Source organism: Ascaphus truei, chromosome 1 (assembly GCF_040206685.1).
Source record: "Ascaphus truei isolate aAscTru1 chromosome 1, aAscTru1.hap1, whole genome shotgun sequence".
Lineage (NCBI taxonomy): Eukaryota > Metazoa > Chordata > Amphibia > Anura > Ascaphidae > Ascaphus > Ascaphus truei.
This window is the reverse complement of record NC_134483.1, coordinates 194,532,337-194,559,254: the sequence shown is the minus strand read 5'-3', so window position 1 is coordinate 194,559,254 and position 26,918 is coordinate 194,532,337. Positions and strand designations below refer to the sequence as shown.

The 26,918-nt window shown below is 43.8% G+C and overlaps 1 long non-coding RNA gene across 1 annotated transcript; it reads left to right on the top strand.

The window, feature by feature from the left end:
* The first annotated feature begins 1,650 nt into the window (after positions 1–1,650).
* LOC142470003 (uncharacterized) lies at positions 1,651–5,676 on the top strand. Its single transcript, XR_012789147.1, has 3 exons — positions 1,651–2,151; positions 5,121–5,195; positions 5,550–5,676. It is a non-coding gene; the product is annotated as an uncharacterized LOC142470003 (long non-coding RNA).
* Positions 5,677–26,918: the final 21,242 nt, after the last annotated feature.

Here is a 26,918-nt window from a genome sequence, read left to right as displayed (position 1 = left end):
GTCTCTTAGTTTCATTGCATCACTTATGTTGCTCTTATTTTGATTCTGTTTGGCGACTGCATAACTGCACAGGATGGTTTTAGTGCCTATGGCTAAGGGTCAGCATGACATTTAAGAAACAAGAAATAAGCTCATATTTTATGCAGATGTAACTATGCTTTTTTATGGTTACTCACCCACAAGAGCAGAAAACAATTATCTAAAACATGACCCAAAATCCATATTTTGACTACGTCAATATACACAACGTAGACATATACAATTTTTTGTAAGGTCATACATAATATTTACATGTGCTACTGCAATATAATCTTACATACATGAAACCGAAAAACACAATAGCAATACACTTCCTTTCAACTTCTGAGATAAATGTGCATGATTTAAACATGCAATTTATAGATATGAAGCAGATTAGAAAATAGATCCGCAGAAATCTGCCAATAGAATGCAGAAAACAAATTGAGGGGACACCAAAGAAAGGAACATAAACTTATTTTTCCCACTTGGTCAGCAGACTATGTTTTGATCAATATTCCAAGAAGAGCACCAATCAACAAGGTGTGTTGTGCAATTTCCATAGTTGTTCCTAGCCAATATCATCTCCTCGTGTGTCCCTCCAGCTCTGCCCCCTGGATATCAATCCCTCTCTCTTTCTGCACGGGATCCCTTTAACTATTCAAAACAACACATCATAGCACATCAACATGGTTGTAGAGACAGAAATTATCAGACAGAAACATTTATTCTTCCCCAACAAAATGTCACTTTAGTTTTCAGTTAACTGTTAAGATATAAGGTGCTGTTTTTCTCCTGAGCTCTTGTTCAGTCCTGTTTATGAGTACTTTATACTAGTACCTAAGAAGTCTTAGGCTGAAATGTACTGTACTGTTGTCAGTTGATTTCACAGGAATACTTTGTGAACTCTGTCTGAGTTTAGCCTGGAGCCTGTTTGGCAGAAGTCCATGCAGGATTTAAAAAAAAAAAAAAATGCAAGTGTTGAACAGCAGCCAAGCAGTCACTCGCATAAAGTCAAAAGGGTTTGTTCCTTGCAGCCTATTCCAGATTTGTGACCTTAACATATGCAAATACATTATCTGATCCCTTCATGGGATAGCAAACATACACTCAAATTCTATGATGAAATTATAATATGATGGTAAAGCAAGTGAAATTTTAAGTTAAGTAACACAACGTTCTGCCAGAAGAACAAAAATGTAGTGCACACATTTTGGCACAGATACCTGAAAGACAATAGTGGAACTTTAACCACTTTTAAGATATAGTTGAAGGAAAAATAAGTGGCATAATTGTCTCATTGTGTTCATTCAGTGAATATATAGTACATAGTCTCTAGAATGAAACAAACTAAACTAGAATTTGAAGACAGCTATAATTAACATCTAAAACAGAACATATTGTGCCCAACATCTGCTATTAACTTCACACTTTATACTGTTTTGTTTTAGGTATTGACATGGATCTCTGTTAGTGTGTGAAAGGGCTTTTATATAGTGTAAGAGTTTTTTTAAGGATGTGTGTGTGTGCAGGGCCTCCAACAGGGGGGGGGGTCTTCCAGGGTTGGCATCCTGAGCCCGGTGACTCAGGGTCCCAGCCGTCAATGGCCACCGCTGGGCCCGTGTCAAAAAAAGTGTCCAGGAAAAAAAATGCCGTAATTTTTGCTCCCCCTGCAGTAGGGGCCCGGGCGGCCAGGCCTTAACCCGCGCTCTCCCCAAGTTGCCAGCCATGCTCCTAGGCACTCCCACCGTCCACAGCCCCCCCCCCCCCTCCGGCATCCCCTCAACTCCCCCTGCAGTAGTGGCCCGGGCGGCCGGGCCTTAACCCGCGCTCTCCCCAGCCACGCTCCTCAGCCCCTTGCCTCCCCCTGCAGTAGGGGACAAGGCGGCCGGGCCTTTACCCGCACTCTCCCTAGCCACGCTTCTCAGAGCCCCTCTCCCCACCATCCCCATGCCCCTACCGGCATCCCCTCGGCTCCCCCATCCAGGCCCTACCACCCGGCATCTTTCCCCACCCGTCAGTCCCAGGCCCTACTAGGATCCTTCCCCACAGCGCCCTCCCCAGCCAGGCGGCTCCGCAGACACCCCCACCGGCCGCCGGACCCTGCAGCCACCGGTCCCGACCATCCCCTAGGTATGTCTACTTTTTTATATATGTATTGGGGGGAGTGGGGGTCTTTTTATATGTATTGGGGGGTGGGGGTCTTTATATATATTTGGGGAGAGTGGGGGTCTTTTATATGTATTTGGGGAGAGTGGGGGTCGTTTTATATGTATTGGGGGAGTGGGGGTCTTTTTATATGTATTGGGGAAGTGGGGTTCTTTTTATATGTATTGGGGTGCTTGGGGGAATTTTTATATGTATTTGGGGGCATGGGGAGTATTTGTATATGTATTTGGGGGGCATGGGGGAATTTTTATATGTATTGGGGGCTTGGAGGTATTTTTATATGGGTTGGGGTATTTTTTATATGTATTGGGAGGGTTGTTTTTTTTATATGGTGTGTGTGTGTGTGTGTGTGTGTGTGTGTGTGTGTGTGTGTGTGTGTGTGTGTGTGTGTGTGTGTGTGTGTGTGTGTGTGTATTTATGGGGGGGTTATATGTATTTTTTTATATATATGTATTGGGTAGGTGGGTTTTTTTGTATGCATGGGGGGGATTTTTTTGTATGTATTTGCGGGTGGGAAGATTTTCACGTTGGGGGTGGGAATTATTTTGGTATTGTCACGGTTGTGCTCGCCACAAACCTGGGTCGGACCGCGTGGCTGACGTGGGGTTGTAAAAGCACCAACCTTAGACTGCGCAGGCTGATCCGAATTGCGCAGTTCGTAGTTGTACGTAGCAAGATCAGGACTGGAGAAGACAGCATCGTCAGTGGACAAGCCAGGGTCAGGACTGGAGACATCAGGGTAAACGTTGTTCAAGCAGGAGTTCGGCACCAGGTAGTCAGGAGTTTCCCGCTTCAGCTTAGGAGCGTGAGCGCGGGAGTGGACTCTGCGCGTGCGGCGACCATGGCCCATGGTACTGGTCACAGGAAGAGATAGGTAGACCGGAGTGGGCACACCGCCTGGCAGCAGTGGTAGATCAGTGCTTCAGAGCAAGAGTCCTGAGCGGGCTGGAGAATCCTCCGCTTCAGCTCAGGAACCAGGACATGGCCTCTGCAATAGAGAATGAGCAGCAGGCCCCATAAGCCAGGGAGCTGAAGACAACACTGGGGAAACCTCCGCTTCAGCACAGAAGACATGGAACTGACCGCTGCGTGAGACTAGCAGCCGGTCTCAGGAAACAGGGAGCTGAAGTCAACAAGGAGAGTACTCTGCTTCAGCACAGGAGACAGGAACAGAACTCTGCATGAACTAGGGAATAGAACTAGAGAGATTAGAACACAACAGAGCCAAGCCATAGGGCTTGTGGCAGAACACTTGTGAAAACCAGGAAGGGTTATGCTCGGCAGAGAAGGATTGTGGGGATGCAGTACTTAAAGGCCAGCGGGCCAATCCCCGGAGGAGGGTGTGAAGGCACTGCTCCAATGAGTGAGTACAAGGCTAGGTTGCAGTGATAGCTTGCACAGCTGCAGTAGATACCAGAGGGAGTGTTACAGGACTGCACAGGTCTGTAAGGCAAGGTAAGCAGTAAACTGAGGTGTGGATTCCTTACAGGAATTGTTTGAGGGGGGAGGGAATGAGTGAGCGTGGGGTAATTGACGGAGGGAGAGGAGAGAGGGGGTGAGTGAGGAAAAGAGGGAGTAAGAGTGAGACGCAGGGGAGAGAAATACCTACGAGGTGGGAGAATGGGAGGGGGTGAGATGGAATGGAGAGAAATACATGGGAAGAGGGGGGGGAGAGAGGGGGCTCGTGAGGTGTGAAATGGGAGGTGGTGGGGCAGCTCGCAATACCGCCGACAAGGGGGGGGGCTGCTTAAAATGTTTGTCCTGGGCCCCACGATTTCTGTTGGCGGCCCTGTGTGTGTGTGTGTGTGTGTGTGTGTGTGTGTGTGTGTGTGTGTGTGTGTGTGTGTGTGTGTGTGTGTGTGTGTGTGTGTGTGATGTGTGTATGGAGGCAAGATAGTATTATCAAGATTTTGTAGATGTCAGTTTAGGAACTTAGGAAATTATCAATAATAAAGAATGAGGATGACATTATGAGGGATGTTTGTTCTCTTAATTGAGGAATAAAGAACTTCAAATGATTAACTGATCCTCCCAACCTAGATCCATGACGAGGCCAACTACGGCGAATGTGTCCTCCAAATGATGATACCTCATATGCCTGTAGATGTATATGTGTTGGCATGAATGTTAGTGATTAGAATGAATTACACTTCAAAGAGTCTTATCTACTGTAACATTTCTTAATGGTTCAGACCAATTTTGTTTTTGCAAAAATGTAAAATAAAAAGATACAACCATGTATTTTTTTCTAATGCTATTCAAAGCCATAAAATAAACAATGTAATCTCATGCCAATAAAGTCCTTCTTATTTCAGTGGGAGGAATCAGCAACCATTTTAAATCCAGTCAAGATGTGCTAAGCACAGAAAGAGGACATGTACTGTAGGAAACTCTATTGACAGCATGAATGGGCCTATCAAAAATGATTTGTAGAATCTTAAATTGTGCTACGTAGCATTCACTATACTTGAAGTGCATGTATGCAATTATTACTTTCTATACTAGATGCAAGGGTAGCTAATCCCCATATGAGAATGTGAGGGAGAACGGTAATGCATTTCTAGACCGTGGAGATGTTCCCATACAGTAGGACCCTGACAGAAGGACCTGCACAGCGTAGCATATTACCACCTACAATACTCTTTGTCCTTTAAATAAGTAATGGGAAGACTCATCATGAGTTGACTGTTTTTAGAGATTAGGGATTTCCCTGTTGGCAATAAATGTCACACAATGCTCTGAATATAACACATGACCTTACTGACTTTTTATTTTTCACGATAAGACTAATTGGAGACCAAATAATGAATTATTTACCGTTTAAAATACTGTTTGTCAGCTACATAACCAACAATTCAAAAGAAAAAAAAATCTCAAATATATTATGTATTTTTTTGCTTTTAGACTATTCTTAATATTTTTTTTCTTTAAAGATGCAGCTCTACCAGCTACTCTCTGTCCAGTCGTATTTGACGTGATCCCGTCTGAAATACTGCTCATACTCCAACGTAATTACCTTACCTGTTCTGCAGAAATCTCAGCCTTTACCTTCCCCTGTTTGTTATCCCATTCTTAGGTCCCTAGATATTTGGATAACTAGTGGGGTGGGTGTAAAGGTCAGTTTGTTAAAGGAAAAACAGATTTCAACCTTTAAAACCAGTACATTGCCACCTGTTCCACTGGAAGAGTAGAATACAACACACTTAGATTTTCTTTTTTACTCTCCACTGGCAGTTACACCAGCTGCTCCTTTTCCTCATAAGACTGAACCCTGGTGAACTGATCATACAATAACATCATGCAAGCATTTCCCTTCCTATTCCCCCATGCTCGCTGAATAATATCTATTCTTCGCCTATTAGATGCCAGTGACACAGAAAACAAAAACATGTTAACGGCCAGCAAAAAGAATAGCCAAGCGGTGGGATATCTAACTGTGGTGCATTGCTGTAAATGTCTTATGTAGAAATACAAAGTCTGCTGCTGAGAGAACAGGAAAACCTACTTTTGTAACATAGAGTTCCCAAACCCCACAAAAGGGAGTATCTATTTTTTATTTGATTGAATTAATTTGTGATTTGTAGCATGAAGAATGTTCTTTGGTTCGCACAGAGATTGCTTAATGTTTCATGTTTTTGTTCCTAAGAAAATCATTTACTGACAACTCCCCATTATGTATTACCCCATGGTGTTTTTTTTTTTTTAACTCAGGACTAGCAATGTACAGTATGTATGCTTGTGAGACTAATCAAGACGCAATGTTATTAACCCCAACAAATGGACAAAGTACAGATATAACACCAACCACCACTGTCCAGTGAAAGATAACATAAGGTTATCCCTTGAAGTTAAATGCATCATTTGTTCAGCAGAAATGCTTCTGACCTAGTTTACTCATAATAGAAGAAAAAAAAGCTATGAGAAGTCATTTGCAAGAAAGGTTCAGTAGTGTGTGCTGAATCTGCCCTTTGTGCGTTTCTTTTATGCAACAGTGTTTTTCTATGTTTTAACCACTTTGTTGATTTGTGTGCATCCTTTTATTTTTGAAAGCTGTGTTATTCCACCACTGTTTGTTGCATCAGGTTATAAAGCGTCAAAGGAACATATTAGTAGGCATTTGTTAATGCCACAAGGACATGACGTTCAGATAAAAAAACAGTCAACATGGGAGAAACGGATTGCTCACTTTTTCAATCCAAGCATTAAACAATATGTTATAGTTAGGAAAGAAAACATTGGCAACGCCATCACTGTTCCAGGGGTGGGGTGAATACCAAATGATACTAATGTGTTACTGTGATATGCAATGTCAGATAAAAGAGGGCTTCAATGTAATATGAGCAAAGGGGCAGAACAAAACAGAGCAGCCCCACCAAGAGGACAGGCCCAAAAGCAGAGAAAAAGACCAGGAAAAACAGACTGAAATGCAAAGTTGTACAATTCACTAGAGACGGGATTAGAATGACTGGTGTTTTTATGGGCACAGTAGTTGTGCAATAAATGCATTATGTGTGTAGGCTGCATTATGTGATTTGGCACCTGTGGTGGGCCAAATGAAAGGTATGTACCATGGCAATTATGGTAGGAGCACAGTGATGAGGTATGCATGCTTCTAAGGCCGCACTTATAGTGCGCGCGACGGCGACGCATCACCCGTCGCCGCTAGCGAAAGTTGTAATTCGCTTAGCGGCGACGTCAAAGGCGACCAGGTCATTGATTGGTTCAGAGGCTGTCACATGTGGCGACAGCCTCTGAAAAATCAAATATGACCAGCTTCCAAATTTGGCATCGCTGCCGTGCTCCCGTCACATCGCGCTTACTATAAGCGCATGCGACGGCGGCAATACATTTGTTTTCGGGCGACGTCGCATCGCCGGCACTATAAGCGCAGCCTAATGGTATAGTTGAGACAGCAACTCACAGTAGCCATTTTCCGAGTCACGATATGAGAATGGTACATGGCCTCAAATGTATGTGGCATGGTTGATGATTCCGCTTACTTTGGGTGGCAGAAGGTATTGCAGGTTATTGTAGATCAGTTTTTCCCCCCCAAAAAATTCCGTGGCTTGGTTATTTTTATACTTCTCCTTCGTGACCCACTAAAAAATTTATCGCCTATATGTAAAATAAAACAGATATGAATGTCCATACAGTTTTCATATATTACAATAAAAAAGCCTTTACTCTTACAAAAATGCAAGCAGTATCTTACATGTAGAGAACATGAAGTCCAGTAAATGAAAAGATCACAGCTCCATTTGCGTAACCAGTTGAACAAGGGTCTAGACTCGGTTCTTGGGATAGTGAGCGTCTTTCCCGCGTGCTGGGACACACTGACACCACAACGCGACTGCGTGACTTCCGGGTGTTGCATGTTCTCGCGATACCCGGATCCTACAGTCTCCCACGTCAACGCACCTCCGAATGTTTCCCAATGAAACTGACTGAATGTACTACTACGGAGCTTCAACTGGCAACCAGATCGCAAGTCGCGTGTCTCTCCCGCCGCCGCGCTGCCTCGCCATTGGTTGGGCTACTTTGCAGCGAACAACGAGACTACGAAATGGCGCGGACGTGGACGGAGCGCGTCGTTCATCTCGATTAATTGAATTATTTATTTAATAGTCCCGATTCAACGTTATTTACTCGTATTTTAGAGTTTCGTGAAAAAACAAAAACCCAAGAACGAAACACCTAGGTTTTCGAGAGTTTTTTTTGGCGAACCGGCATTTTGCTTTCGTGCCCGGTGCGGGTCGCGACCCACAATCTGGGAAACGCTGGTGCAGATGGACAGGAAGACCTGCCAGAGTTTTGACATGAGTGGTAGAAAAGAATCTCCTGCAAACAGTCTACAAAGCCAGATATGTTGGAAACACTGTTTATTTTTGTTTTATTTCTCAGTGAAATCAAAATGAAAAGGAGCAGAGATCATGCTTGTTTAGTTTAAAGCAGCAACCCATTCAAAATATTTCTTTACAGGTAGTCCTCATTATCCAACGTTTCACTTTACAACGAATGGCATATAAAACACTTTACAATGCATCCCTATGGGCCGTTTTTCGACACTGGAATGCATTATCTGACGCCTGAATGTGTTATCCAACGCTCACCGCCACTGATTAACATGGGACTCACTTTACAACGGTTTCACTATCCAACGCTACTTCCAGAATGGATTCCGTGGGATAACCAAGGACTGCCTGTACTAACTTTAACTGGGAGTCCCTCAGAACTGATCTGTGGTCCCCAACGGTAAAATCGAGTTTTAGTTTCCTAGAAAAACTGCAAACTGGGCTGGGGGGCAGAGGCGGGGGGGGTTCACCAATAGCCCCTGGTGATAATTCAGATTTCTATTGGTCACCAAAGATAGTGCTGAGCCAGTGGAAACTGGCAAGTAAGCAAGTACAGCCCGTCAGCTAAGGATCCTGGGGGTCCTCGAATGTCAGGGGACCATAGAGCAACTCCTGGGTCAGGTGAGGAAAGAGAAACATGAAAATCCCGAGCAGTGCTTAAAACTTGTGAAAACATTACAATCTTATTACATTACAATAAACATGTGTTTGATGTCTGCATGGTGACTTTGCTTTGTAACATTACATTTAGCATGACCACAAGGCTGATTGCACAGGTGTAGCTGAAACTCATGACAAATCAAAAATGACCAACTTAGCTGACACTGGGAAGTTACCGAAGAAGGGGAAAGATTATTATTTGTAGGCTTAGCAGAAGTGCAACAGCATAGTTTTTCCTTCAGAACACGTGGGAACTTTGTCTACTCATTTCCCTTCTTTTAGCACTGGAACATGCAGTACCAAATCACAAGGGTGCTGCTGCCTGCTGTAACAATGTGAGCTGCTGTGTCAGCATTCCGAGTGTAAATAACTTAAGGCAAGATACAAAAAAAACATTGAGTTTGTTTGCAAGAAAGAATGAATATAGAATAAAATAATTAACCTGCAAAACAAGCCTGAATTACTTTTTACTGGTGCCTGAAATCCATTCAAATGTCAGCACAATAAACCATTAGCACTATATTATAGCAATCACTAGGTGTGTGCAACACATAATGCTGTGTCCAGATGTGATCAATGCAAACACTAGATTCGCTAATACACACCTCTATACCCATATGTACACATATTTAGTTTCTCCAGCTGGTTTAACTGAACTCACCAAATGCCCCTTACCAATTCCAAAAAAATATCACTTTTCATGTTGCTTGAGTTTTCGTTGGCTTGCAGCAGACTATTGCCATGTTACCACAGCAAGTTGTCTCTATTGTCAGCCATATGGGGTTTTAGAAATCAGCATATATTTCTTCTGAGAATACATGGGACATTATTTTATTTTTTAGCAAGAGTGAGTGCTATCAGTCTGGGGTCCCTGATTTGTAAATATTTGAAAATCAGTTGACCCTTGTGATGTCATATGCTTTTGTTTGCTTCTCTTTTCTGTGACTTCCAGCAAGTTTGAACAGCATATCCATCTAAAGTGGGAAAGGTGCTTACCAATATACTACTGTACAGTTGAGGACGGTATTGTAGGGAAGACCTCAACCCCCAAGTATGAAAGATAGAGAAAAGTGATGGCCCCCATTCTCTGGAGGACGACGTGTTGCTGGGATTGATAGCATAAGGCTGAGCTCAGACAGAAGGCGATGCGGCGTGCGTAAGCAAACGTGCACGTGCAGGTCGTCACAAATTCGGGTTGTGCGGTGGGAGTTTTCAAATTGAATACTCCACCGGCGGCAAAGTGCAGATTTGTCGCTGCGACATTTTGCCGGCACAACCCAAATTGTCATTTGGGGCTACAGTTGCGTGACGTGAGCTGGTTCAGCCAATAAAGGTGTACCAGCTCCGTGACGCGATCGTTCCACGCCCCCGCCACATCCCCAAACGCCGCGATCTGCCTCCTGCAGTTTGAGCACAGATCGCTGTGCTGCAAGAGCGAGCGGCGTGGGCGCGAATGCTAGCAAGCTGCCGCAGCAGCCTATCTGACCGAGCCCTTAAGGAAGAAGGCGTGACGGCAGAAGGTTCTAAGAATCCCGGAAGGTTGAACACCAGCTATCATTCAAACCTCAGCCTGGCTACCTACTGGGAAGCAGCACTGCAAAATGCTGTAATAAGTGCAATGATAATTCAGAAGATAATATGGAAAGACACCTCGCTCAAAACCAAATAAATTATTCTTCATTACAATGGACAAAAGGTAATGCGTGCTACCGGGGAAGAGGATATGTAAATGTTAAAGTACTCAGGGGTACTCAGAAAAAAAAATCCCCTTCCTGGTGCACAGCAAGAAAAAGTTGAAAATTGGAATTACTTAAAATAGCTTTATTTAATATAAATTTTTAAAAGGAAGGCATTTTGAGGACATAGTTAAAAATTAGTTAAAAATGAAATAAAATGGAAAATAAATTATATGGTGTTTACTTGTGCATTGCATAACCCTGTTGTAGTCACAGTGCTAGCATAGTCCTGTTTAAATCACAGGACTCAAAAAGAGTGTCAACACTTTTATAAGGAGATAGTTACTCTGTATATAGCTAACTAAATGAGAGTAGCCATCCACAGTGATAACATTAAAAATAGCCCAGGAATGTACCTCACTAGTTTAGAGAAGGTTCTGGCTTTATCTCTATGACTTAACTGTTGCCACTGTATTTGTTACACTTCCCTTGCAGCGGCGAACGAATCCTAACTAACACATCAGCATGCATGTCTGCCAAACACTATTATTGCTCATAGAAGGTTCACACAGACTATTGAGATAAAGCGACCGCCCTACTAATTGAGTACTTTTTGCTACCATACAAACCTCTAACCCGGGCACTGTGATCAAACAGCTCATTGGTCCTATCAATAGATTATAACAATCAATTAAGGACATCAAACACTTGACCAGTGAGGTACATTCCTGGGCTATTTTTAATTTTATCAATATATATACACATATATACTTGATAACAGGCACTCCAATTATCCATCCAGCCACTATATGACTAGTGCACGTGTCAGACAGCTCATAGGATAAACACACCAGCAGACTCCTATGAAATAGACACAGCACTGAAAGGTTGAATATCAAAATGTGATCTTTATCATCCTAAGGATAAAAAAAAAACCTTTATTTTTTTTCACCATTTGAAGTGGCCAGTGCTGGTAACACTATCTTTTGTCCATGTTTTGGAAGGTACAATTGACAACTCGAGACAAGTTAAGCAATCTGTTCCATATACTATATGCCCTGTATCTTTGAGCATCTTGGTTTAGACAAAAAATACAAGGTAAATACAGTGCAATTGTTTAGCCATGATATACAAATGTGAGAATTATTCATAAAAAGGGAAGAGATAAAGGAAAATCATCAATCCTGCATGATGATTATCATTTGGTTTGGACTCGTCACATGGCTTCTTAAAAATGAACAAGAATTTTAAAAATGAATTGTTATTGACTTTTATAGTGAACAAAAAGCCTTAAGGACATATGTGTGGGTAATTCGCAGCTTGGGTGACATCTGGGGGGTAGATGCTCCATTCCTATAGCAACCGTACGCATTTCGCTGGACTATTCCCGCACAATCAGGGGATTAACCCTTAGGGTTGCTATTGGAACACCGCATCTACTTGACACAACCCCCACACATCATCCAAGCTGTGACTAAACACACAGGGTTGCTAGGCCGAGAGGCCGACAAATACGACAAGCAGGAGGGCAGAGCAGCCATACCAAGCCAAAATCTCCTAGCTGACAGACGCCGAGCGGACAGTCTGAGCAGAGAACAAACCGCAAAAACCTAGAACTAAGGGTTCTTTTGTGACAGCGAGGATCAGCAGTAGATTTTACAGTACAGTACATGCCTTTTTTGGCATTATTTAAAGGAATGGAATTAAACTTTATTAATGTACACTATTGAAGGCTGTTTTTCTGCCTTGCAGGTTACTGTGGGAGATTAAAGGCCCTCTTTTTTTAAAGCTGCAAAACGCCTAATATAGTGGATTTACTGCATTGACTTTTGAAATTTGTGATGATACTTTCTGTGTATTTTTATGGTGGTTGTGGATGGGCGGCTTTTACACCCTTTTGTGTGTTTTTTTGTTTTTTTGTGTTATCTATTATGTATTATTCTTATATTTTTTACATAGGAGCAATATATATTTTTGAGCTCACTTTTCCACATTTGGTTAACATTTAATACATCAATAATGGTGTTATATCTCCTCACTCTTTGTCTTAATTAGTTTGAAGGCTGTCTGGTTAATTGTGTATTTACAGGCTGAATTTTATATGGACAGCAGCAGGGACCTAGTACTTCATTATTTTATGTTTTGTTCTTGTTCTTACCCACACATGTTACTGCACTGTGGATATGTTGCTGCCTGTAGGTGATGCACACAGACGTAACCACAGGAGACTTGCATTTGGAAAAGTAAACGTAGGCTTTTATTTAGTCAAAGTTCAGCAACTCAAAATACAGCTCTTTTCTCAGCTCTGGCAAGTAAAGTCCATATATACAAACATAATACTGTACATCAGGCCCAGTGTCCCTAAGGAGTCTAGGAACAGCAACCCTGTGGACTGGACGCTGCTGCCTTTTAAACCTTTTCTCTCCTAACTGGTCTCTCACAACATAAAATGAACATTGACATGACTTACCCATGCCTCGATCTGGTCCCCTCTCCCATTCCCAATAAACACATGGGAGAAAATAACGGTCACCGCTTTATTTATAATAACATGATAAATATAACATTTATCCCCAACTAGAGACCTAGCCATATTGCTCCGCTAACATCTACTAAAGCTCAAAGAATACTCTCAGCTCATGCTCATTAAGCCATTCAGCACTTTAGGCCAAATGGCACAGAGCCCCCATGCGAAGGTCACCACCATTCTGGCCGGCCAAGCCGAGAACAGTATCAAATTACCATATGGAAGGTCACCACCATTCCGGCCGCCGAAACTTAGAATGGTACCGCCTTCCCCAAATATCAATTTACGAAGTCTGAGACCTCCCTCTAGGAACCAATACTGACTGAGTTCCCCCTCCCAGAGTAAATATTACTCCTGCCCAAAACATTCCCAAGCTGTGATGAATAACAAAAACAATCCCAATCCTTCCTCAAAAAGCCGCCATCCTTCATGCCTAAAGACAAGGCAGATGGGTGGATCTTTGTTTCAGCAGATTGTAGAAGAGGATGGTAGGATCCCTCCCACTACCTAAAGTACCCTTTCTTAACCCCCATCCCCTAGCCTGACCTCAAGGACCCTTAGGGGAGGGTCCCCTTGGCCTTAAGTCATGCCAACCCTCCCCTTACAGGTCTATGGCTTTATTTCTCTTTGCCCGACCTGTGCTGTATCTCGCAAGAGAATGGTTGGAGGGACAGATACCATCTGGTCAACCTGAAGTTGAGTCCTTCATTTTGTTCAACCACTTCACGGTAGCATGGTCAGTTACCAGCACAAAGTGGACCCGGCTAGGTAATACCTCAATGCTTCAATTGCCCATTTTAGTGCCAATGCCGCATTCTCAATGGTTGCATATTTAACCTTCCACGGAAATAATTTACGGCTCAAGAAGGGAATAGGTTGTTTTAACCCGTCAGAGTCCTGAGACAACACTGCCCCTATGCCTATATCAGAGGCATATGTTTGACCAACTAATGGTCTCTTATCGAAAGTTGTTAGTGCCGCGTGTAACCCAAACATTATGTTCACAAATTGAAACAGGCCCATAGGAGTGGCGAAACTGGTTTTGGGTCTGTATTCTTTTTCCAAAGGAATTTGACATAACCACTCTGATTTGATGAAAGGGTAATGTAGTCCGTCTCTTCTAAGAAGTCAAGCATAGTATTTTTGTTGGCACAACATTGGTACCGCAGGCCCGCGGGTACCCCGGGACTCCCGCGGGGACTCTGGGACGGCCGCGGGGTCAGCCGGGGACACCCGCGCGACCCCCAGCCTCCCTCGGGGACCTCAGCCGGGGACACCGGCCGGCCTGTTGTATTGGTTTTGCGCCTGCAAAAAGGTAAACAAAGAATTTTTTCTAAGTCCAGCTTTTTTTATCACCTGCCTTTAGCTGGTGAGCTTTATTCAGCGCAACTTTCACGTACGATCAGTTTGCGTTGCTTAGTGAATCCCGCAGAAGGGCAGGATTCAGCGCAAACAGCTGATCGTACGATCAAAGTTGGACTTTGAAAAAATTTCAAGAAAAAGCCCGTTTTAGAGAGCAAAGTGCCTGTTTGCGCGGCTTAGTGCATAGCGCTTGGCGGAACTTCACGTTCCAAATGCACTTTGCGCTCTTAAAACAACTTATCACTGCTTAGTGCATAGCCCCCTATATGTGTGTTACTTATTTTCTGTCTGGTTTTGTTTTGTTTATGCAGGATTTAGCCACTATTTTGGTAACATTACTAATATATTGCCATGTCTCCAGCCTTTTCTATTTAGAGTCTTTGGGCTGAATGGGGCTGCAGAGCGCAAATGCTTATACATGGAGGAGCTGTCATACTGCAAGGCTGATGACGTCATCTTTTGCTGTTTGGTGGCTACGATACCGCCCTCTAGCCAACAGCGCATGTGCTACCAATCAGTTGCCGTCAGCCAGAAGCAGGCTCTTCCCAGCACCTTACTATGCATATTCAATCCTGTCCTTAACAACAGACAGACGTCACCTCCCTCGTGTGCTTCAGCTATTGGCAGAAATCCTTGGGAGGCAGCGCCGGTACTTATCTGTTTTAGCATATATATCTGCACTCTTCCACTAACCACTGATCACTCCGGGATGAAGCCCACCTTAAGGGCGAAACGCGTTGAGTGTCCCTGATGGCAGGACCCCCCCCTGACTTATGTTGCTAGTGATTATTTTTTTGGTGTATTTCCTGGACATTTGACTTCTCATTGAGACTCTAGATGGAATTACTCCTCCCCTGTGCTCTATAAAGACTGAAACATGGATGTCTTCCGATTAAATCGCGTATCTCACACTCAATTCTACTGCTCAGTTTTAAAGCTTTACATTCTTCTGCCCCTCCTTACATCTCAGCCCTAATTTCTCGCTATGCACCATCACGACTCTTGCGTTCTTCTCAAGGATGTTTTCTTTCTACCCCCTTTGTATCTAAAGCTCTCTCCCGCCTTAAACCTTTCTCACTTTCTGCCCTACACTTCTGGAATGCCCTTCCCCTCAATACCCGACTAGCCCCCTCGCTATCCACCTTTAAGACCCACCTTAAGACACATCTGCTTAAAGAAGCATATGAGTAGCACTGGATAATCATGGACACATGATACATAAAGCTTGGCCCTCTGCAGACGCACTTACTAGTATTCCCTCCTACTGTCTCTGTACGTTCTCCCTACCTACCAATTAGATTGTAAGCTCCTCGGAGCAGGGACTCCTTCCTTAATGTTACTTTTACAGTATGTCTGAAGCACTTATTCCCATGATCTGTTATTTATATTTGTTATTTATATGACATGTATTACTACTGTGAAGCGCTATGTACATTTATGGCGCTATACAAATAAAGACATACATACATACATGTCTACAGCTGAGTATTCTTTTGTCAATTACCAGGACTTTTCAACAGCACAGGCTTTTTCATATGCTTTTTAGTACCAACATAGATTCTGAGCTGGGTCCTTTTGTCTTTCTTAGTTTTATTGAGGAAAAATCACAGGGTGAAAGGTACTTGACTAGGGCTGTGTAAACAACATGTAACAATAATGTTGCCTTTTCACATGCAGCTAGCTGCTAGGACAGGGAAAATAACAGGCGGCTAAACTAGGGAGATATGAATCCCATGAGCTGCAAAGAGAGACAGAGAAATGTGGAATCTAGTTCCAGGACACTCCCCGTCTGGTATCTGGAGATACCACTATATAACAAAATATGTGGATCATATGTGCAATGTATAATGACAATACATAACATCGTATTCACAAAACAATGCAAAAGTCCATGTCCACACAACGATGTGATACCGGCCGGTATCACTGGCTTCAAAGTCCCTTGGCCAAGGTTCTTCGGCAAAGGATGCCAAGACGATGCACCGGTCCAGGTTAGCTGGGTGCACCACAGTGTCTTTTGCAAAAGTCTCTGGTCCTGTTTCTTTTCAAACTTATGCAAGAACAGTCCTTTTGTCTCTGTAGTTTCACCTACAGAGTGCATCCCCTTGTTGGTATGCCTGTCGTGGTAGCCTGTCACTCTATCACCTGGTGTTTGGCAGAAGGAGATGGCTTTTGGCTCCTTGCAGAAGCGGATCAACACTCCTGGAAGACTGGTTGTCAAGTCTGGTCCAGTGAAGAGGGCGTCGTTCAGGGAGACTCCCTGGTGCTGAGCGCTGGAGCTGAACACTACCTGGATTTGATCGGGTTCCTGGGGGTGGTAAACCCCAGCTGATTGGAGATACCAGCGTTCTTCGCCTTCCATCAGTGAAGGTGCTGGCTTTGCGTGGCCGCTAAGGAATGTCTTCTGGATGAAGGCCACAAAGTTATGTTTGGTCTCCGGTTTCCTTAGTAGGTCGCAACGGAGCAAAGTGAGCCTAGAGATGGCATGTTCATCGTTGTTTGGGAGGCGTCTTCTTGGTGAATGGAATGGTAGCGGAGTCACCCAACTGCCCGATCTGTCCTTGAAGATCTCCTTATCCATTAACTTCTCGAATTCTCCATCTTCCATCGATGGTACTTGTTTGTTACCGTCCCTTGTTGTCTGAAACGCTGTAAACCCTAGGACATCGGAACGTTTCTCTTGCACGAGAACGTCTCCACGTATTTTGATGACACTCCTTTGTGTCTCTTTGTTAACTGCCGTCAGGAGGTTGTTTTCTCCCTGGACATGACGAAGAACAGTCTCTTTTGTCCTTGTAAATCCCTTTGTGAAATGTCTCTGCGACTGTCCCTTTTTTGACGTGTTAGATGACAGTCTTTTTGCCACTGTGGCTTCACCTGCAGGGCACAATCTTTTGCGGCTATGCCAGCCGTGGCATCTGGCTGCTTTGCCACTTGGTATTCTGCGGAGAGGAACAACTGTACGTCTTAGTCGTGCCATTGCTCGCGGGAGAACCGTCCGATTGTTTATTATCTTTTGGACGTTCCCTTTGTCAGTCACCTTTGGGAGGTTACTTTCTTCCTTCAGTGGAGTCGACTCATCATCCTTAGCTGTCTGGACTACTGAGCATCCTAGGCCATTGTCATATCCCTCTGATGCGAAGATGTTTTTGTTGGTCTCGGGAGTATGACCTTGTCTCTTCTCTTCACTTGGCCTTCCTGTCACTTGGAGATGGTCAAGACATGGTTCGGAGAGAGATGTGTGTCCGCATTCGGTTATCACCATTCTGTGGGCATTGACATAGTCAAGTTTGTGTCCTTTGTCAGTGCACATGTTGCCCACTATCATCCATCCTAGGTCAAGTCTTTGGGCGAATGGTGCGTTGTGGGGTCCGTTACGCTGTTTACACCCTCAAGATGTCCCTACCGAGCAGCAGCAAGATCTTGGCGCCTTGTTCTACCGGCGGGATGTAGTTGGCTATTCCTCTGAGGTGCGGGTGATGACATGCCACGTCTGGTGTGGGAATCTTGTCCCTGTTTGTAGCCATGTAGTTGCAATCGATGAGGGTGGGGAGAGCTATCTTCACTCTGTTATCCACTGAACGTATGACGTAGCCGCTTGCTCTTCTCCCTGTTGTCTCAGTTGACCCTGCACAGGTTCTGAGGGTGTAGGGTGAGGCATTGACTTGTGAGTTGAACAAGTTGAAGAATTCCATCTTTGCCAATGATCTGTTACTTTGGTCGTCGAGGATTGCATACATCCAGATAGCCTTCTCAGGTTGTCCTTGTGGGTGCACTGCGACAAGGCATATTTTGGAGCAAGATATTTTGTCACTTCCATTTCCGCAAACCTCGGTGCACTGAGACGTGACAGTTGGCTCTCCTTCTCCTTCCTCCCCGCTATGCTCCGCTATGGAGGATGGGTTGTTGAGTTGGTGGAGTGTCAGCGCCTCTGGATGTAGCGATGTTACGTGCTTGTCACTCTTGCACACTACACATTTGATGTCTTCTTTACAGTCTCTGGCTAGGTGAGTCGTGGAACTGCAGCACCTGAAGCAAACTCCGAATTCTTCGAGTAACTTCTTGCGTTCCTCTAGGGACTTCATCCTGAACCCAAAGCACCTGTTAAGTGGGTGTGGCTTCTTGTGTATGGGACATTCCCTGCTTGGGTCACTTGGTTTCTCGTCTCCGGCGACCGACTGATCGGGAGTAGTTTGGGTCGTGGAAGACACGTCTGTCCTGTGGACCGAGATGGGTGTTTGAGTGTTACTGTATATCGCCACTGGTCTCTCATTCCTCAGGCTGCTTGCACTGTGTGTGGTTTGCGCACCCAAGATGAAGCTGGGATCGTTCCTTATCCTTGCCGCTTCGCGGATGAAGCTCAAGAAGAATGAGAATGGGGGGAAGGCGACTTGCTTCTCCCTTTTGTATTTGGAGCCTTGTGAAATCCATCTTTCTTGGAGGTTGTAAGGTAGCTTCTCCAAGATGGAGAAGCTCCGTGAGCCAATTCTAGGACGTTGAGTCCTGTCAAGTAATGGTCTGTTCTCACAGACTGCAGCTCCTGTAGCAGGTCCCCGAGATCTAGTAACTTCGAGTAGTCTTTAGCTGTGATCTTGGGAAAGCTGTCGACTCTTTTAAAGAGCGCATCTTCGATTGCTTCGGGGCTGCTGTAACACTCTTCTAGCCTTCCCCATACTAGGTCAAGACCTACTTGGGGGTGGTTCGCATTTGCTGCCCCAAGTTTCTTCGCGTGTTCCATGGATTCTTTTCCCAGCCATTTGGCTAGCAGCCTGAGTTCTTCCCTAGCTGAGACGCCCAGGCTCTTGATTGCGTCCTTGAACGCGAACTTCCACATACGGTAGTTCTCGGTATGGTCGTCAAAGTTGGTAAGTCCTGTTTGCACCAGGTCACGCCGGATCATGTACTTGGCCATGTCTGTCAGCCTGAGGCATCGGCGTGTTGGTCACGTTCTGAGGTAGTTGCTGGGAGGGTCCATGCGGTCGCCCCTTCCTTGGCGTGGACGCGTGATGACTGCTGGTCAGTGTGAGGGGCTGTGTTCTCCCGTGTGGGTGTACCTGGATTGCGAGCCTGTTGTAGTGCATACGTGTGCGCGCTGGCGTGTGGATCACTGTTGCGGCTGTGGCTATCCCAGGCAGCATGTACCATTGAAGGAACAGCGTCTTCTCCTCGTGGACCTAGCAAGTCTTCGGTGTTTGTGAAGTCGCTCCCGTCATGTTGAGATGGTGCACTGGTGTTTATACTGAAGAGGCTCCTTACGTAGTCTTCGATGCGTTGGACGTGATCCTCTGAGGCTATCCATCTGTACGGTTGCTCCCCGCCGTCCTGTCGCTCGGCTGCTTCTAGGACTTCAGCTTGTGTGTAGGCCTTTAGCCAGTGCGTGTGGCGTGCGGTCTGTTACCTGCGTCAGCGATGGGCGACTGTCTCAGATGATGTTGAGCGGTGTCCTACAGCGTTCAGCATAGGGGTGGCTGTACTCACAGGTGTCCGGTGGCTCTGACCCATGTCCGGTAGCGTGGCCCTTGATGGCGCTAGCCGTGGGGACGTGCGCAGGGGTAGGTGAGATGGTAGCTCCTCGTTATGGAGCTGTGCAGAGGGTGAACTCAAACAGAAAAGGGCAATCAAAGTTCTGTGTGTTATGAACTGTCTGACTGCAGCGCTGCTGCCTTGAGTGAAGACTGCTTGGCTCTATATGCAGTGTAAGCTGCTTGCTTCTGTGCAGTGTAAACTGCTAGCTGTATTGCTGCTTGCTTGTCCTGGGGTGCAGAGGCTATTCTGTATAGCATAAGGTCTTTGAGTGGCAGCTCCTGTATGTGTGTGTAAATCTGCTTGCTTGTCCAGTACCTATACCCAGAAGCTGTGTCACTGAAGCTACTGAAGTGTGCTGTTTCCCCAACACACGGTCTCTGTTTTACTTTCCTGGAACCAGGGTCACGAATGATGTATGAATGATTCCAGTAAGCTTAACTCATGCCTTCCCTCTTCCAAAGCACAACAAGTCCTTTTGTCTTTCTTAGTTTTATTGAGGAAAAATCACAGGAAGAAAGGTACTTGTAGATGTAGTGTGGGTAGAGAGGGCTTCTCTGTCTGAAGTGCAGTGTATCAAAGATAAGGCAGTGTAAAACAAAAAGGCCTTGCTGGGGCAAATAGCAGGCAGGTACTCACTCAGAGTCCAGGGTGAAAAGGAAGTGAGGAGCAAGGGTCACACTAGAAGGGAAGTGAGACTATACTAACTGTCAGCAAGGACAGGGGGGTAGGAATAGTCCACTCTCAGCTAGGAGAATAGGAGATTGCAGGCAACCAACACTGACTAGGGCTGTGTAAACAACATGTAACAATAATGTTGCCTTTTCACACGCAGCTAGCTGCTGGGATAGGGAAAATAACCGGCGGCTAAACTAGGGAGATATGAATCCCATGAGCTGCAAAGGGAGACAGAGAAATGTGGAATCTAGTTCCAGGACAGGCACTGTGTGCTCATTTTTATGTTATTTCCCAGAATCCCTTGCTGCAGTGGAAGTGCTGTGTGCTGGGTGATAATGGTGAAAGGCGGGGTTGCAGACCTGCCAAAGACATGCAAATGGGCATACAGTTATATTTCCATTTGCTATATGCTTTGCTGTGGAGGGTTTTTGTCACTTTTTTTACTCACCATAACTTAACTCAGTATGGTAAACCCCATCCTTATTGCTTCTTTGCATAGCCAGTATAACCAACCTCACACTGATGAGACCCATTAAGGTTGAAACAGCTGTCTGTGGGTGGGTTTACTGGCTATGCATCTTAACCCTGGCTGTGCTTAAAGCTGTGACCATGCAGCAAGCTTAAGCGTATAGGGAACCATATTTAAAATGGTTTTGAAGCAAAAAGTGGCACTGTGTGCTCATTTGCTTGTCATTTCCCAGAATCCCTTGCTGCAGTGGAAGTGCTGTGTGCTGGGTGATAATGGTGAAAGGCGGGGTTGCAGACCTGCCTAAGACATGCAAATGAGCATACAAGAATATTTCCATTTGATATAGATAGATATATATATGTGTGTGTGTGTGTGTGTGTGTGTGTGTGTATGAACCAGCGCACAGGATTATACTATAAAAATATATGGATTGGTTGATGTAGAAAGGTGTGAAAGTTCAACAATAAAGGATTACTAAGGTGTAAACCAGTGATAACTAGAATGAGGTGTGCATATAACAGGGGAGATGCTACTCTTCAGGGAAGGCTATATATATAATATATATCCCTTAAAAAGTACGTGGCATCACAAACCTTGGGATACACATGCGCATGTTGTACTGTATGTTATACTGTATGTTATACAGTATACAAGAAAAAGTGGACCTAAAGTTCAAAGTGTCTTCTAATTAACAGTATACACATATGTACTAGATGTTCAGCAGTATGCTATACTTACCCTGGACTGAAATTCTTGAAAGTGTTAATTCCTACTAATGCGTCATAAATAAATTCAACACTTCAAGTGAATATTCCAAGCACCTTGTGGCTGGATGGATAGTGTTTCACTTTAAATACACCCAGTAGCAGGCCTTAATTGCCCCAACCCACAAGCCATTAATAGGTGATGTTTTTGCAGGTTTCTCTATAATGCCGACTTAAAGAACAGCAGGAGGAGGAAAGACATGTTCAAATTAAGACTCAATATTCTGGACAATTGACAGGAATCACTCTATTGCTTCTATTCTTTAGCAGGAAAAAGTTTTTCTTTGGCAGCAGCTCTGTATGTACTTTTTAAACGATTTTAACTTCGTAGCTGCTGTTGACAGCCATGTGTTACCAAAAGATCATCGTGCCAGAGAGTGTTTGCTGCAATGAAAAGCAGGCTGCATTTCTAGGACCAATGGCAAATGATGTTGCTTTTGCAAACTAACATAAACCATTCGAAATATGCAACAGAAATCAGATGGAAATCTTGTAGGAGAAATCAGTGACATATTAGTTAAGCATATGTTAACAAATAAATCACTGTTACAGTATATTGTTTTAGAAGCTTGTAACAGCATTGCATTCAATAGTTGTCAACATTTTCAGATATACAGTATGTGTAGTGTAATAAAAGATTAGCGCATGTTTAGATAGGAAATTGAGTCACACTTATGGCGTACAGTATTTAGTTTTATATCACAAGGGATTTCAATCCAGTGCTGAGAGAGTACCCACTCAACTATACACAGAGATTTCTGTGAACACACGTGAGATACCTGTGAAATAAGCATATGAGCATATTCATAATACATTATTTGCATGTTTAAATAGGATTTTCCTAATTTTTTACAGTATATTTTCCTGTGAAGAAATGCGATTTTTTTTTCCTTCTTAAATTTACATTTTTGATTCAACTTGTCAAGGTCGCCCAAACTTTTTCAGTAAAAAAAAGTTCTATCGAACGCTTTGGCAAATTTTCGTACTTTTGCAAAAGATCGAGCACAGCGTAGGCAAAGCGAATTTGGTCAAGTTCGTACATCTCTACCCCCCAACATGCAGCTTCGACTTGCAGCAAAGTTAAGTGGCTTTGGGAATCGCACAGTGTAAAAAACTAAAAACGAAACATTATACGAATTGAATTTCATATTTTTCAAGTATATTTGATTATATCAATTTATTAGAATCTTCCCTACTCACTTTCAATTAGTAAAACTGTTCTTTTTTCTGTGCTAATTTAATACTAACTTTATTTCATATAGTGCTTTTCTCACAATGGGACTCAAAGTGCTTGACAACTACAGTACGCAAGTCATAGGAATTTTTATCGACACAGTCCCTTCCAAGATGAGCTTACAATCTATGATTTTGGTGCCTGAGACAAAGGGAGATAAAGTGACTTACACAAGGTCTGCACGAGCTGACACCAGGAATTGAACCAGACTCCCCTGATTCAAAGCTATTGTCATTGTATACAGTGACAGTGTCTTTAGTCACTGAGCCACTGAGTCACATCTCCATTAATATGTGATATGCACTTGGTTATGTTGTGAACAAGTAAAGATATCTTTGAAATAAAATAATATTAGAATTTTGAGTTTTTCATACGGCATTCTCCAGTTTCCTCACATCCTAAATTACAACTTTCAGTTATGCTATAAATTGTGTGTCAAGCTGACATTCGTATCATGATAAACAAGATGGCTTCTCTGGCAGTGGAGGGATACGTGATATCATTAAAGTATAAAAAAAATAAATGCCAGTGAAGACAGAAAAAATTCTGAAATCTCTTAAAATAACCATTTATAATGAATGTTTTCCTCTAATTAGAAGGATATTCACAGAGAAATAAAGAATATGAGGTTTCAAGATATGCAAAATGGTTGACTTTGCACAGCACTGTGCTAAAACAGACCCCTGCATACCAGCATTGCTATTTGAGCTGGGGCTTTTCACTATGCATTGCATTTCCTTTAGTAGAGATCATGAGTCTGAAAGCAGCAGAAGACTTAGCAAATGAACATATGGGATCTGGTCTTATTTCCAAATGTGAACACTTTTTTAAAATGATCCCGTCCTTGCACATTCTTATTTGAAAAAAAACAAAACATATTTTTATGGTTTGGTATAGCTTGTTAACATATCGGCCAAGCATATGAATTCCTGTAAAGACACAGTACAAAATAAGCGTGTTTTTAAATAGCACGGTGCTGCTACTTGCCAAAAAATGATGTTGCATTTAGAAGATCAGAAACTATCAGATGAACATATAAATAGTATAATATTCTGTGTGGCTTCTTTTCCCAGCTGTAAAAAAAATCCAATAAAAAATCCAACATACAGTATAATTAACATGTTCAGGGTAAAATGAATGCAATGTGTGCATTTTATTATAAAATAAACAAAAAGAGTATATCACTTTTTCAAGTAACACACCAAAAATGTGCAATTACTGGTTCCGTGGTGTTTATGTAACACAGACATTTTGTCACTGCAAGGTCTGATCTGCACACCTAAAGTCTGAGTGTTATTTTGGCGTCTGTGTTGCATCTCACATGTTCATGATACAAGAAAACAAGTGACTTAGTGGTTTTGAAATTGCCTATGTAAAAGGAGAACCTGGTTCAGGAAGGAATCACACTAGCTCCTTGTGACTTTTTGGTCCTGACTCCCCAGCACATCACCCTCTAAAAATGACACGTGTGATTAGTACTCTTGGTTTACTTTATGCATGCATGCCTGCATATATAGTTTCATAAATAGCATATAAACCATGTAGCACTCTAAGTGGATTACAATGTAGTACAATGTAATGTTACTCTCTTAATCCCATTGCATATTTCGTGTTACTATGTAAACGTATATTTATATCATCATTTATATTTTTGTTCTCGGTATCATGTATAGTCACATAACATTTAAAGAAATGTAGTGTCAGCCTTGCTTCCATATAAATTAATCACTCACATTTCATTAATTTTCCCTTGCAAATCCTAAATCACACAGATAATGCTGGTCATTGCTTGGATTTTTTTGAAAGGCAAGTAATGTGCTGAACGGAGCACAGCTGAGCTCTCTATACTTTATTGCAAGAATTTGTCCTTTATAAGCCCCATTGCCACTTGTTGCTCTTTGTAGTGGGAATGGTATTAGGACTATCTACATGGAAAATAATACGTGAATCATTCTTACCTTACAGAATATTCTGATTGCTTTATGTATTCTACAGTTTGTGATGCTACTGTAAATATCATCCTAGTTTCTGTAACCAAAATAGGAGAGAGAACTTGATATCGTTCTCCACTTAAGGACAAATTAAATAGCCAGAGATGGCGATACTGCAGAAGGAATTCAGGAAGTTAGAGAGGCCATACTTTTTAAAGATCTTTTTAAAATATACTTCCAGCCTACAACCAGGGCTGCCAACAGAAATCATGGGGCCCAGGACAAATTAAAGGAGCAGGGACCCACCTCTTAATCCATCCTGTTAATCCCTCCACCCATGCACACTTGGGGTCCCCAAAGGGGAGGTGGCATAAAAAGATAAGGGCAGGGGAGTGAATGAGACAAGGGCCTGGAGTGGGTAGTTATGGACCTGGGGAAGGGGAGAGAGGATGGGGGAGAGAAAAAAAGAGGGGGAGAGGGGGGACAGATAGAGGGGGTAGAGATAGCGAAGATAGGTGGGGTAGGGAGAGGGGATAGAGAGAGATTGGGGAGCGAGACAGAGGGAGAGAGAGAAGAAATGGGAGAGGAGGGTGAGAAAGATGGTGTGAGAGAGAGATGGGGAGAGATATGGGGGGAGAGAGGGAGAGAGAAGGGGGAATGGGAGGAGATGGAGGAGAGAGAGTTGGGGAGGGGAAATAGAGACAGAGGGGAAAGAGAGGAAATGGGGGGGAGAGAGAGAAGGGGGATAGTGAAAAGGAGGATAGAGAAGGGGTGAGAGGAGAGGGGGTGAGAAAAGTGGGGAGAGGGGAGGGGGAGAAAGTAGGGGTTGAAAGAGAGAGAGAATATGGGAGTGGGAGAAAGGGAGAGAGACAGACAAAGAGGGGGAGAGAGGGGAGGGAAAGTGAGATGGGAGAGAGGGGAAGATGGGGAAAGGTGAGAGAGAGTGGGGAGAGACGGGGAAAGTGAGAGAGATTGTGGAGAGAGAGAGATGGTAGGGGGAGAAGGAGAAAGAAGAGAGGGGGGAAGGGGGAGAGAGAGTAAGGGAGAGAGAGGAGCTTGAGTGTACCCACTGCCTATCGGCTACCCTCGGGATTGAGGGGGCCTGTTAGAAGTCTGTGGAGGGGGTCTGCAAAGCTGCAGGAGGGTGCCAACAGAGGTGCCTGTCAAGAGAGCCTCCCTTCCACAGGCCTATAGCATGCTGCTCCAAAGACAACCTCCAGCAGCCCCCCTCTGCAACACCTTCCAGGGTGCCCCTCTGCAAGTTTTTCCAGCATGGGGCCTGGGCCCCTTTACTCACCGGGCCCAGGACAGGAGTCCCAGCTGTCCCTCCCTGTAGGGGGTCCTGTCTACAATAGATGAACAGTAGAGGTATGGAACAAACATGTTCAGCTTTATTTAGCCCAGCAATTTTATTTATTTATAAAAATGTTTAACCAGGAAGTAATACATTGAGAGTTACCTCTCGTTTTCAAGTATGTCCTGGGCACAGAGTTATAAAAATACATGGTTACATTAAAATAACAGAGGTTATACAGTCAATTCACAGACATTTCATGGACAGATAGAGTTGGAAAATTGAGTACATTGGGATAAAGGGATTGTGAGTTTCTGATTGAAATAGAGCAGCTTTAACATTACCAAACATCAGTGAACGGCAGCAAACGGCTCACACCCTTTGGCTGTGCCAAAGGCTCCCCGTCTTTGGGCAACGCAGATGTACACTGGGGTGGTTAAGATTCAATGCAGCTGTGAAAACAAAGTTCTTTGTGTCCTTTTGGCTGATTAACATTCTAGTGGGTGGAGTTGACGTTCCACAAAGTACAAGCAAATGTTAACCCTTAGCATGCTGGTCCTGTGCCGAGGGGCGCAGCTCTTGGGGAGCCCCATCAGGCTGTCCGCCTTTGGGGCAACGCAGATGTACATTGATAGGACGATATGATATGGGACGAGGCAAAAATAATTTTCTACATTCACCTATAGAACAATTGAGGTCCTCTGTGCTCAGTTTTCATTCATTATTTGTAGTTCAAAGATCTCGTAACAATGTACAAGACC